Source organism: Bufo bufo, chromosome 8 (assembly GCF_905171765.1).
Source record: "Bufo bufo chromosome 8, aBufBuf1.1, whole genome shotgun sequence".
In the NCBI taxonomy this organism is placed as follows: domain Eukaryota; kingdom Metazoa; phylum Chordata; class Amphibia; order Anura; family Bufonidae; genus Bufo; species Bufo bufo.
In genome coordinates, this window is record NC_053396.1 from 143,364,384 (window position 1) to 143,377,112 (window position 12,729).

Here is a 12,729-nt window from a genome sequence, read left to right on the forward strand (position 1 = left end):
GGCATCGCAGCTTTTTTTGTTTTCAATAACGGTATATAATGACTTTACATCAAGTGTACCGATTATATAACCATCTTCCTATTCTATATCACTTAAGATTTGTAACATATGTTTGGTGTCTTTCAAATATGTGGGGAGAGATTGTGCATATGGTTGTAAATGCTGGTCTACACATTTAGAGGAAGAACTAGTTAGGCCCCTTTCACACGAGCGAGTTTTCCGCGCGGGTGCAATGCGTGAGGTGAACGCATTGCACCCGCACTGAATCCGGACCCATTAATTTCTATGGGGCTGTGCACATGAGCGGTGATTTTCACGCATCACTTGTGCATTGCGTGAAAATCGCAGCATGTTCTATATTCTGCGTTTTTCACGCAACGCAGGCCCCATAGAATTGAATGGGGCTGCGTGAAAATCGCAAGCATTCGCAAGCAAGTGCGGATGCGGTGCGATTTTCACGCACGGTTGCTATTAGACGATCGGGATGGGGACCCGATCATTATTATTTTCCCTTATAACATGGTTACAAGGGAAAATAATAGCATTCTTAATACAGAATGCATAGTACAATAGGGCTGGAGGGGTTAAAAAAAATATATATATATACATAGTACTCACCTTAATCCACTTGATCGCGCAGCCTGGCTTCTCTTCTGTCTTCTTCATTGCTGTGCACAGGAAAAGGACCGTTGATGATGTCACTGCGCTCATTACATGGTCCGTCACATGATCCATCACTATGGTAAAACATCATGTGATGGACCATGTGATGAGCGCAGTGACTTTATCAAAGGTCCTATTCCTCAAAGAAGAAGACAGAAGAGATGCCGGCTGCGCGAACAAGTGGATTAAGGTGAGTTAAATTATTTTTAATTTTTTTTAACCCCTCCAGCCCTATTGTACTATGCATTCTGTATTCAGAATGCTATTATTTTCCCTTATAACCATGTTATAAGGGGAAATAATACGATCTACACAGCCCGCAAAAATCATACCCTACCCAAGGTAATCGCCCAAAAACTGAAAAAATTATGGCTCTCAGACTATGGAAACACTAAAACATTATTTTTTTGCTTCAAAAATGAAATCATTGTGTGAAACTTACATGGAAAAAAAAAAGTATACATATTAGGTATCGCCGCATCCGTGACAACCTGCTCTATAAAAATATCACATGATCTAACCTGTCAGATGAATGTTGTAAATAACAAAAAATAAAAACAGTGCCAAAACAGCTTGTTATGTTGCCTCACAAAAAGTGTAATATAGAGCAACCAAAAATAATATGTACCCTAAACTAGTACCAACAATACTGCCACCCTATCCCGTAGTTTTTAAAATGGGGCCACTTTTTTAGAGTTTCTACTCTAGGAGTGCATCAGGGGGGCTTCAAATGGGACATGGTGTCAAAAAAACCAGTCCAGCAAAATCTGCCTTCCAAAAACTGTATGGCATTCCTTTCCTTCTGCGCCCTGCCGTGTGCCCGTACAGCAGTTTACGACCACATATGGGGTGTTTATGTAAACTACAGAATCAGGGCCATAAATATTGAGTTTTGTTTGGCTGTTAACCCTTGCTTTGTTACTGGGAAAAATTGATTAAAATGGAAAATTTTCCCAAAAATTTTAATTCTGAAATTTCATCTCCATTTGCCAATAACTCTTGCGGAATACCTAAAGGGTTAACAACATTTGTAAAATCTGTTTTGAATACCTTGAGGGGTGTAGTTTCTTAGATGGGTTCACTTTTATGGAGTTTCTACTCTAGGGGTGCATCAGGGGGGCTTCAAATGGGACATGGTGTAAAAAAAAACAGTCCAGCAAAACCTGCCTTCCAAAAACCGTATGGCATTCCTTTCCTTCTGCGCCCTGCCCTGTGCCCGTACAGCGGATAATGACCACATATGGGGTGTTTCTGTAAACTACAGAATCTGGGCCATAAATCTTGAGTTTGGTTTGGCTGTTAACCCTTGCATTGTAACTGAAAAAAAATTATTATAATGGAAAATCTGCCAAAAAAGTGAAATTTTGAAATTGTATCTCTATTTTCCATTAATTCTTGTGGAACAGCTAAAGCGTTAACAAAGTTTGTAAAATCAGTTTTGAATACCTTGAGGGGTGTAGTTTATAGAATGGGGTCATTTTTGGGTGGTTTCTATTATGTAAGCCTCGCAAAGTGACTTCAGACCTGAACTGGTCCCTAAAAATTGGGTTTTTGCAAATTTGGGAAAAATTTAAAGATTTGCTTCTAAGCTTCTAAGCCTTGTAACATCCCCCAAAATTTTTATATCATTCCCAAAATGATCCAAACATGAAGTAGACATATGGGAATGTAAAGTAATAACTATTTTTGGAGGTATTACTATGTATTATAGAATACACAAACAAAGGATAAACTGAGACTAGACGGGTATAGTAGAAAAAATATACATATACTTTATAAAACAATACATAAAAAATCATTATTTAACCACCTCCCGACCGCCTAACGCACGGATGCGTCCGGAAGGTGGTTGATATCATTCCTCCTGGACGCATCCGTGCGTCATCTCGCGAGACGCGAGATTTCCTGTGAACGCGCGCACACAGGCGCGCGCGCTCACCGGAACGGAAGGTAAGAGAGTGGATCTCCAGCCTGCCAGCGGCGATCGTTCGCTGGCTGGCTGGAGATGTGATTTTTTTAACCCCTAACAGGTATATTAGACGCTGTTATGATAACAGCGTCTAATATACCTGCTACCTGGTCCTCTGGTGGTCCCCTTTGTTTGGATCGACCACCAGAGGACACAGGTAGCTCAGTAAAGTAGCACCAACCACCACTACACTACACTACACCTCCCCCCGTCACTTATTAACCCCTTATTCACCCCTGATCACCCCAGATCACCCCATATAGACTCCCTGATCACCCCCCTGTCATTGATCACCCCCCTGTCATTGATAACCCCCTGTAAGGCTCCATTCAGAGGTCCATATGAATTTTACGGATCCACTGATAGATGGATCGGATCCGCAAAACACATATGGACGTCTGAATGGAGCCTTACAGGGGAGTGATCAATGACGGAGGTGATCACCCCATATAGACTCCCTGATCACCCCCCTGTCATTGATAACCCCCTGTAAGGCTCTATTCAGAGGTCCGTATGAATTTTACGGATCCACTGATAGATGGATCGGATCCGCAAAACACATACGGACATCTGAATGGAGCCTTACAGGGGAGTGATCAATGACTGTGGTGATCATCCCATATAGACTCCCTGATCACCCCCCTGTCATTGATCACCCCCCTGTCATTGATCACCCCCCTGTAAGGCTGCATTCAGACGTCCGTATGAATTTTACGGATCCACTGACAGATAGATCGGATCCGCAAAACACATACGGATGTCTGAATGGAGCCTTACAGAGGAGTGATCAATGACGGAGGTGATCACCCCATATAGACTCCCTGATCACCCCCCTGTCATTGATCACCCCCCTGTAAGGCTGCATTCAGATGTCCGTATGATTTTTACGGATCCACTGATACATGGATCGGATCCGCAAAACACATACGGACATCTGAATGGAGCCTTACAGGGGGGTGATCACCCCATATAGACTCCCTGATCACCCCCCTGTCATTGATCACCCCCCTGTCAGGCTGCATTCAGATGTCCGCATGATTTTTACGGATCCACTGATACATGGATCGGATCCGCAAAACACATACGGACATCTGAATGGAGCCTTATAGGGGGGTGATCAATGACAGGGGGGTGATCACCCCATATAGACTCCCTGATCGCCCCCCTGTCATTGATCACCCCCCTGTCATTGATCACCCCCCTGTCAGGCTGCATTCAGATGTCCGTATGATTTTTACGGATCCACTGATACATGGATCGGATCCGCAAAACACATACGGACATCTGAATGGAGCCTTATAGGGGGGTGATCAATGACAGGGGGGTGATCAATAATAGTCACCCCATATAGACTCCCTGATCACCCCCCTGTCATTGATCACCCCCCTATCATTGATCACCCCCCTGTCATTGATCACCCCCCTGTAAGGCTCCATTCAGACATTTTTTTGGCCCAAGTTAGCGGAATTATTATTTTTTTTTCTTACAAAGTCTCATATTCCACTAACTTGTGTCAAAAAATAAAATCTCACATGAACTCACCATACACCTCATGGAATCCAAATGCGTAAAATTTTTTAGACATTTATATTCCAGACTTCTTCTCACGCTTTAGGGCCCCTAGAATGCCAGGTCAGTATAAATACCCCACATGTGACCCCATTTCAAGAAAGAAGACACCCCAAGGTATTCCGTGAGGGGCATATTGAGTCCATGAAAGATTGAAATTTTTGTCCCAAGTTAGCGGAAAGGGAGACTTTGTGAGAATAAAAAAAAAATATCAATTTCCGCTAACTTGTGCCAAAAATTTTTTTTTTCGATGAACTCGCCATGCCCCTCATTGAATACCTTGGGGTGTCTTCTTTCCAAAATGGGGTCACATGTGGGGTATTTATACTGCCCTGGCATTTTACCGGCCCCAAAGCGTGAGAAGAAGTCTGGTATCCAAATGTCTAAAAATGCCCTCCTAAAAGGAATTTGGGCACCTTTGCGCATCTAGGCTGCAAAAAAGTGCCACACATCTGGTATTTCCGTACTCAGGAGAAGTTGGGGAATGTGTTTTGGGGTGTCATTTTACATATACCCATGCTGGGTGAGATAAATATCTTGGTCAAATGCCAACTTTGTATAAAAAAATGGGAAAAGTTGTCTTTTGCCAAGATATTTCTCTCACCCAGCATGGGTATATGTAAAATGACACCCCAAAACACATTGCCCAACTTCTCCTGAATACGGAGATACCACATGTGTGACACTTTTTTGCAGCCTAGGTGGGCAAAGGGGCCCACATTCCAAAGAGCACCTTTCGGATTTCACCAGCCATTTTTTACAGAATTTGATTTCAAACTCCTTACCACACATTTAGGCCCCTAGAATGCCAGGGCAGTATAACTACCCCACAAGTGACCCCATTTTGGAAAGAAGACATCCCAAGGTATTCGCTGATGGGCATAGTGAGTTCATGGAAGTTTTTATTTTGTGTCACAAGTTAGTGGAATATGAGACTTTGTAAGAAAAAAAAAAAATCATCATTTTCCGCTAACTTGTGACAAAAAATAAAAAGTTCTATGAACTCACTATGCCCATCAGCGAATACCTTAGGGTATCTACTTTCCGAAATGGGGTCATTTGTGGGGTGTTTGTACTGTCTGGCCATTGTAGAACCTCAGGAAACATGACAGGTGCTCAGAAAGTCAGAGCTGCTTCAAAAAGCGGAAATTCCCATTTTTGTACCATAGTTTGTAAACGCTATAACTTTTACCCAAACCATTTTTTTTTTACCCAAACATTTTTTTTTATCAAAGACATGTAGAACAATAAATTTAGAGCAAAATTTATATATGGATCTCGTTTTTTTTGCAAAATTTTACAACTGAAAGTGAAAAATGTCATTTTTTTGCAAAAAAATTGTTAAATTTCGATTAATAACAAAAAAAGTAAAAATGTCAGCAGCAATGAAATACCACCAAATGAAAGCTCTATTAGTGAGAAGAAAAGGAGGTAAAATTCATTTGGGTGGTAAGTAGAGCAATAAACGGTGAAAGTAGTGTAGGTCAGAAGTGTAAAAAGTGGCCTGGTCTTTCAGGGTGTTTAAGCTATGGGGGCTGAGGTGGTTAATTGGGTGATATATCACATCAGATAAAAAGGTGGACTACACCTGAGGGGACATAATATGATTACATACAAAGAAGGGGGCAAGGAGGTCAACACTCAGCTATACCTCAGCTAAGATTCACAAATAGCTAGAGAAAGTGCAAGTGCATATCTCAAAGCTTGTAACATATATATATATATATATATATATATATATACATATACATATATAGGACCAGTTTCACATACAAAAAAGTTCTCCACATATATCACAAATATTCACAATTTATGCTGATATATACACATGTATCTCCACTGCCAGTGCATCAAATTAGGACATACATGTGTATAGCGCACAGACCCAGACCCACATGGGAAAAGGGGACTAGTGCCTTAAACTCAGCAAAAAAGTGCATGTGTGCATGTTATCATCTATTATAAAGAGTAGAAACAGTGTCCCATAAGGGTGCATGAACATGCATGTGCATGTCGCCTCAGGGGCAGATGAAAATAACTACTAGTGCCAAAGTGGAGCAATGCAAAGACACGCACATACAAATATATGCACCCTAGAAATCAATCAATTGAGTGACCATATCTAGATAGATACAATCAAGATATCAGAAACAGTCACTAAGATCGATTTCTGCACTAAAAAAAGAGAGACATAGCTGAATCATGCTGCAGAACCATAAGCTGACAAAGCAAAGAGGAGCCTCACACTATAACATTGCATACCCATATAATAAAGACAGTCCAACCTCAGGAGAGCCACGTACCCCAAGGTACGTGGCTCGTGGCTCTCCTGAGTTTGGTCACTCAACCAGTAAAGAGTCTCTGTTAAAAAAAAAAAATCATCTTTTTTTTTATTTTATTTCTCCCAAATAAGTCTAACAAGACTGGACTTTTCTTTGAAAATTTAATATACTCTATGATATTTTTTACCCTTTTGAATTTGGTGGGGATATGACCTCTTCAAATCCCAACCATTTTTAGAGCAAGGGCTAGGTGGGTTGCTGATTACAGCATAAATGTGGCCATGGTGTGTAATGAATCTCCATAGACATGCATGTCAAGTGCCTATAAAGCCAATTGCTAAGATGAGTGACATTCTTACTCAAGTTGGGTGACAGATAGACATACTTTAAATGGAATTTGTCACCAGTTGTATGCTGCACTATCTTAACACAGAATGAACTAGTTATTGATATCCTTGCAAAGCTTTGGGTCACTGAGTCCTTGCTCTCCCCACCCCCTGCCACTGGACCTTTATGTAATCACAGTGCCGTCCATTTCTTCTGAATCTGGTTATGTAATACGTCACAGTGCACAAAATTTCACACAGGATATTCGCTCTCAAAGGGATGAAGAAAGTATCAAATTTTTTTTCTTTACCCCATTTCAGGTAAAAGCGATTCATTAACACAAAGCACAATGAAATTCGGCTTTGTGGCGAATGAAATTTTCAGTGAAATTTAGATTGAATTCAACTTCATGGAGTTCGATTCACTCAACCCTAAATACAACCAACAGAGTACAAAAGAAAAGAGGACAGGAAGACAAAGAGAAAAAAAAATGGGGTGGCGGGGTCATGGAAGACTAAGAACAAATTGATCTACCAAAACAGGATGGATCACTAAGATCTTTCACGTGTTTTCACACATGTTTTTGTTGTAATTTACTGTACCTGCACTATCTGTTTGTAGCTGTGTTTTTGCACCACAAATGGTAGATTACTAGCAAAATGGTAAAAAAAAAGTATGAGTTTTGGGGCAGGCAATGATGATAGGGTGCTTTCAGGAGCAAACAGCAAAGCTAACAAAACACCTTTGCATAAAAAGCAAAGGGACAATAGCATTGGGGCAGATTTTCAATTTTCTTTAAATATTTAGACATCATAATCTTAAACGAGGCAGTCAGAGGATGTACCAGATAGATCATATTGGTGCATACTATATGATAAATTTTATGCATTGTTAGGCTACTTTCACACTAGCGTTCGGGTGTCCGCTCGTGCGCTCCGTTTGAAGGGGCTCACGAGCGGTCCTGAACGCATCCGTCTGGCCCTAATGCATTCTCAGTGGAGGCGGATCCACTGAGAATGCATCCGCCTGCCAGCGCTCAGCCTCCGCTCCGCTCAGTGAGCGGACACCTGAACGCTGCTTGCAGCGTTCGGGTGTCCGCCTGGCCGTGCGGAGGCGAGCGGATCCGTCCAGACTTATAATGGAAGTCAATGGGGACGGATGACACCATATGGCTCAATCTTCAAGCGGATCCGTCCCCCATTGACTTACAATGTAAAGTCTGAACGGATCCGCTCAGACAACTTTCACACTTAGAAAATTTTCTAAGTTTTAATGCAGACGCATCCGTTCTGAATGGATGCGAACGTCTGCATTATCGGAGCGGATCCGTCTGATGAAACATCAGACGGATCCGCTCCGAACGCTAGTGTGAAAGTAGCCTTAGACACTTTTGTCACTACTTATTAGTTGGCTTGCTTTGCACCAAAACCACGCCCTTTTCTAGCAAACCATGCTTGCTTGTCAAGAGAGGTAATTAGTCACAGGTCTGACAAGGATACCGTCAGCAGGTCGGATATATAGAGTCGTGGAAATTACAGAACCACCACCACGAAAGATAACCTTTATTAGATTATTGCAAAAATATATATTTTTAATAATTATCTAATAAAGGTTATATTTTAGTGGTGGTTTGGTGAAACTGTCGAGAGAGGTGCAAACAGTGTCTAAAATACCAACTGTGGCGTGCAGTATGTGAAGAAGAATTCTGACTCAATTTAACCATAATTTTAACATATCTTCGTTATAAAATTTTCCCCATCATTGCCCAGGCAAGGATGAAATGTGCTCACCTTAAGGCCTCTTTTACAAGGGCGTCATGGATTTGGGCTGGATAGGATGCGGGTGCGGGAAATGCGCGATTTTTCCACGCGAGGGCAAAGCGTTTTAATGCGTTTTGCACGCGCGTGAGAACATTCGGCATGTTTGGTACCCAGACCCAAACCCGGACTTCTTCACAGAAGTTTCGGTTTGGGTAGGTGTTCTGTAGATTTTATTATTTTCCCTTATAACATGGTTATAAGGGAAAATAATGGCATTCTTAATACAGAATGCTTAGTAAAATAGTGATGGAGCGCAGTGACGTCACCACAGGTCCTTTTCCTCAAAGAAGAAGAAAGAAGAGAAGCTGGGCTGCGCGGACAAGTGGATTAAGGTGAGTTTAATTTTTATTTTATTTTTTAACCCCTCCATCGCTATTTTACTAAGCATTCTGTATTAAGAATGCTATTATTTTCCCCTATAACCATGTTATGAGGGAAAATAATAATGATTGGGTCCCCGACCATCTCCTAGCAACCATGCGTGAAAATCGCACTGCATTCGCACTTGCTTGCGGATGCTTGGGATTTTCATGCAGCCCCATTCACTTCTATGGGGCCTGCATTGCGTGAAAAACGCTGAATATAGAGCATGCTGCGATTTTCACGCAACGGACAAGTGATGCGTGAAAATCACCGCTCATGTGCACAGCCCCATAGAAATTAATGGGTCCGGATTTAGTGTGGGTGCAATGTGTTCACCTCACTCATTGCACCCGCACAGAATTCTCGCTTATGTGAAAGAGGCCTAGGAGTGTTTGCTTCTATAGAGTAATGGCAGATGGTACAGCTGTGGCAAGAAGATACAGTAAGCTGCAGTCACCTCATTATACAGTGCATTCCAAAATATTTAGGCACGACAAATGCTATAACTACCTTGAGTTTACTGTGTATCTGAAACCTTGGGAATATTCTTGCGTGTCTCTTCTTTCAGGACGTCAGAAAATATCAGTGAGTGCTCATGTCCTTCAGCTTTACCCTAGCGACCATAGTAACTGTACAGCTTTTGAAATTTAGAAAAGCTTCATATCATCAGATACCACAGTCAGACATCAGAGTCACATTAGGTCTAAGACTAATGAGTAACTCGGCAGCTCATTTTCTATGGCAAATTATATGTGACTCTGGTAGATGACCTATTTCTTTGTCATTGCTGACCTTAGTGAAGGTCAATAAAAAAAAATCTAAATTCACATGCCATCTGACCCTTCTACCTAACTTTGAGCCTAACTTATGATTCATCATTGTCACTTATCATTTTTAGCAGCAAAATACATTTACAATATGCAAAAGCAGGGCGATGCTTAGGAAGCAAGATATTCTGAGGCACTACGCACATCTAATGTCCAGTAAGAGTTCCAGGATCTCTAGACAGCAACCATGTTTCTGTCCATCTCTCTCTCCTAATGGACTTGGATGTGATTGTGTTTTTACCTAGATTATAAGTGTATTTCTATCTAGATTAAAAATATGAGTTTTGTTTATCTGAGTCTTTATTGGAATACAATCAGATTGACTGAAACGTGTCTCACGACACATTTCTTACTGCTCTCACTAAAGGGAGGAATGTTAATGTGGTTTTCTGGGATCTGGATGCTGATACCTTGTCCTTAGGTTGGGCTATCACTATAAGATCAGTTCCGACGTTTGGCACATCAGGTTATATATAGAGATGACTGAAGTTTTGTAAAATTTTATTTGGCTGCTTTGCCGAATTTTACAAAAAAATCTGCTTTGTGACTAATTACTTTGTTACGAAGCTCATTTCATTGTAAGTAGTGGGTGCAATGACAGTGATCGTCGATTCCCCAATCTCCGTCATTATCCCTCAGATGCCGTGTTCATAGCTGATCGTGACATCTAATAGGAATAATACAGTGTAAATTAAAAATAAAATAATAATAATACTTACCTGATCCATTTGCTCGTGACTGGCCGGCAACTCCCATCTTGCTTGAAGGTCTGGCGCAAAATCTCATGTGGTCTGAGATGACGTTGCTCATTATTAGTTATATACTGTTTGACGGCAAATGTTTCGGCCTCATCAGTGTTTACATTGTTCCGTCTACCTGCACGCCATCTACTTACTAGTGTCTTTGTATCATGCAAGTGAAAAGGAAAAAGCTACATTTTGTAGCTTTTTCCTTTTCACTTGAATGATAGAAAGATACACTTAGTAGAGATTATGAAGAGTATTGTAGCCTACAATACTCTTCATCATCTCTAAGTTTATGGCGTAAAGCAAACAATGAAGAGGCTAGAACACTTGCACAAACACTATGACCCCTTTTAACAGAGTGTTGGTCTGCCACCAATCTGATATTGATGGTGTCATCAATATTCTGATACCATAAAACCCCCTTTAGGGCCCTTTTGCACATAAATTTGGCCTGGTGCTTTTTTTTTCCACAAAAAAAAAAAAAATGGCAAAAACAAGAGAAAAACAATAGGGTCTTTTTCCATACCCTTCTCTATAGGAACACCATGGCAATAACAATCTGTGATTTAATATATATATATATATATCATGAGCACAAATAGTGCTCTAATTAAAGTAGCCTTGGCATTTTATAGGATGTACTGACTGATTTTGTTTTTTGCAATATGCAGATTGAGGTGTGGATGCCTTTATTTTGGTGTTACATTTTAGCTATCCACCCATTTCTATGAAGGTTGTATTTAATTAGAGGAGTATACAGCTGTACCCTACATACTTTCCCTGGATCTCCTACTGGCAATAGGAGATGAGTCATTATGGAGCAGGGTCCCATCTAAAAGAGGTCAGTATACATAATGTACAATCTTGTGTACTTTGACTGTCATTCAATAGTTAAAATCAAAGTTACAGTGTAGCCAGGAATAATTTGGAAAAGGGTACACCATTTCACTTTTAACCTCAGGCAGGAAAATGACTAGCATTTCCTGTGATTCTGGGGTCGCGGCAATTTGAGAGTTGTGCTGGAACCCCATTCAGATCATTGACTACATTATTATACAGAGATCTTTTGTTGCACAGCAACGTGTAGCCCAAGCTTCAACATTTTGCAATACATATACTATATATTTTATATAATTTTTAGGTCATACACATACTTCAAGTTGCAGTTTCAAGATTACCTTCCAGTGAACAGTTTTTAATTCACTGTGAATCTATGGGTAATCTGCTCAATAAACCTAATATTTTAAAAGTGGAAGCATCCCTTTAAACATCCCCAACTTCTAAACAGTCACAAGACATGATGATTTCATATGACATGTAAAATTAGTTTGTTTTAATGTTGTATCAGAATAAGCTACACGTACAGTGGAGACAAAGATTTGCCTTAAGATAAACATCTCGAAGTTCATAAATCTATCGCATTTATATGTCTAAAACTATGTTGTTGCCTAATGGTACATGTCCCCTTGGCAATTACTGAATATATGTAAGGACTTGGTTCTCCCTACTGTGATATCCCCAGACAGCCATCACCAACAATCACCTCATTAAACATTTACCACTGTGTTATCTCTGTGATAGGTGACTGGACAAATATAATAAGGTAAATGGCATATGCTTGCTGGGATAGATGAGTGGCCGTGTATAATTAGGTGAGATGCAGAGTTCCAGGCTGCTTGTTTCAGTCCAAGGACAACTAGCTCTGCATGAGGCCTCATATGATTCACTTTGAAGGAATATACAGAATATATAATTATAAAACAAGAGCAAATAAACTGGCCATGTCGGATTGTACTAGTTAACTGCTGCTTTCTATTTACATAAAAGACACCAAGATCAAACATCCAGGGAATAATATTCAGAACTTCTGGGAAATAAAGTTGCTAACTCATATCTGAAACATTGAGAGATATTTACTAAGCCAAATGTACCAGCGTTCTGGCTCAAATTGTGCCAAAAGCTAATGTATTGTACATGTCATGCTCCAAATTTGTGAGTTTTAGACACTTTTAATAAAGTGTCTAGAAAAAAAGGGTGTGGACAAGTAGAGTGGTAGATTTCAACAGATATATTAACCCCTTAGTGATCACCAATACGCCTTTTTAATGACGTAAACAAAGGGGGTTTAAGACAGATAGCTGGTGTTAATCAATGATTATATGT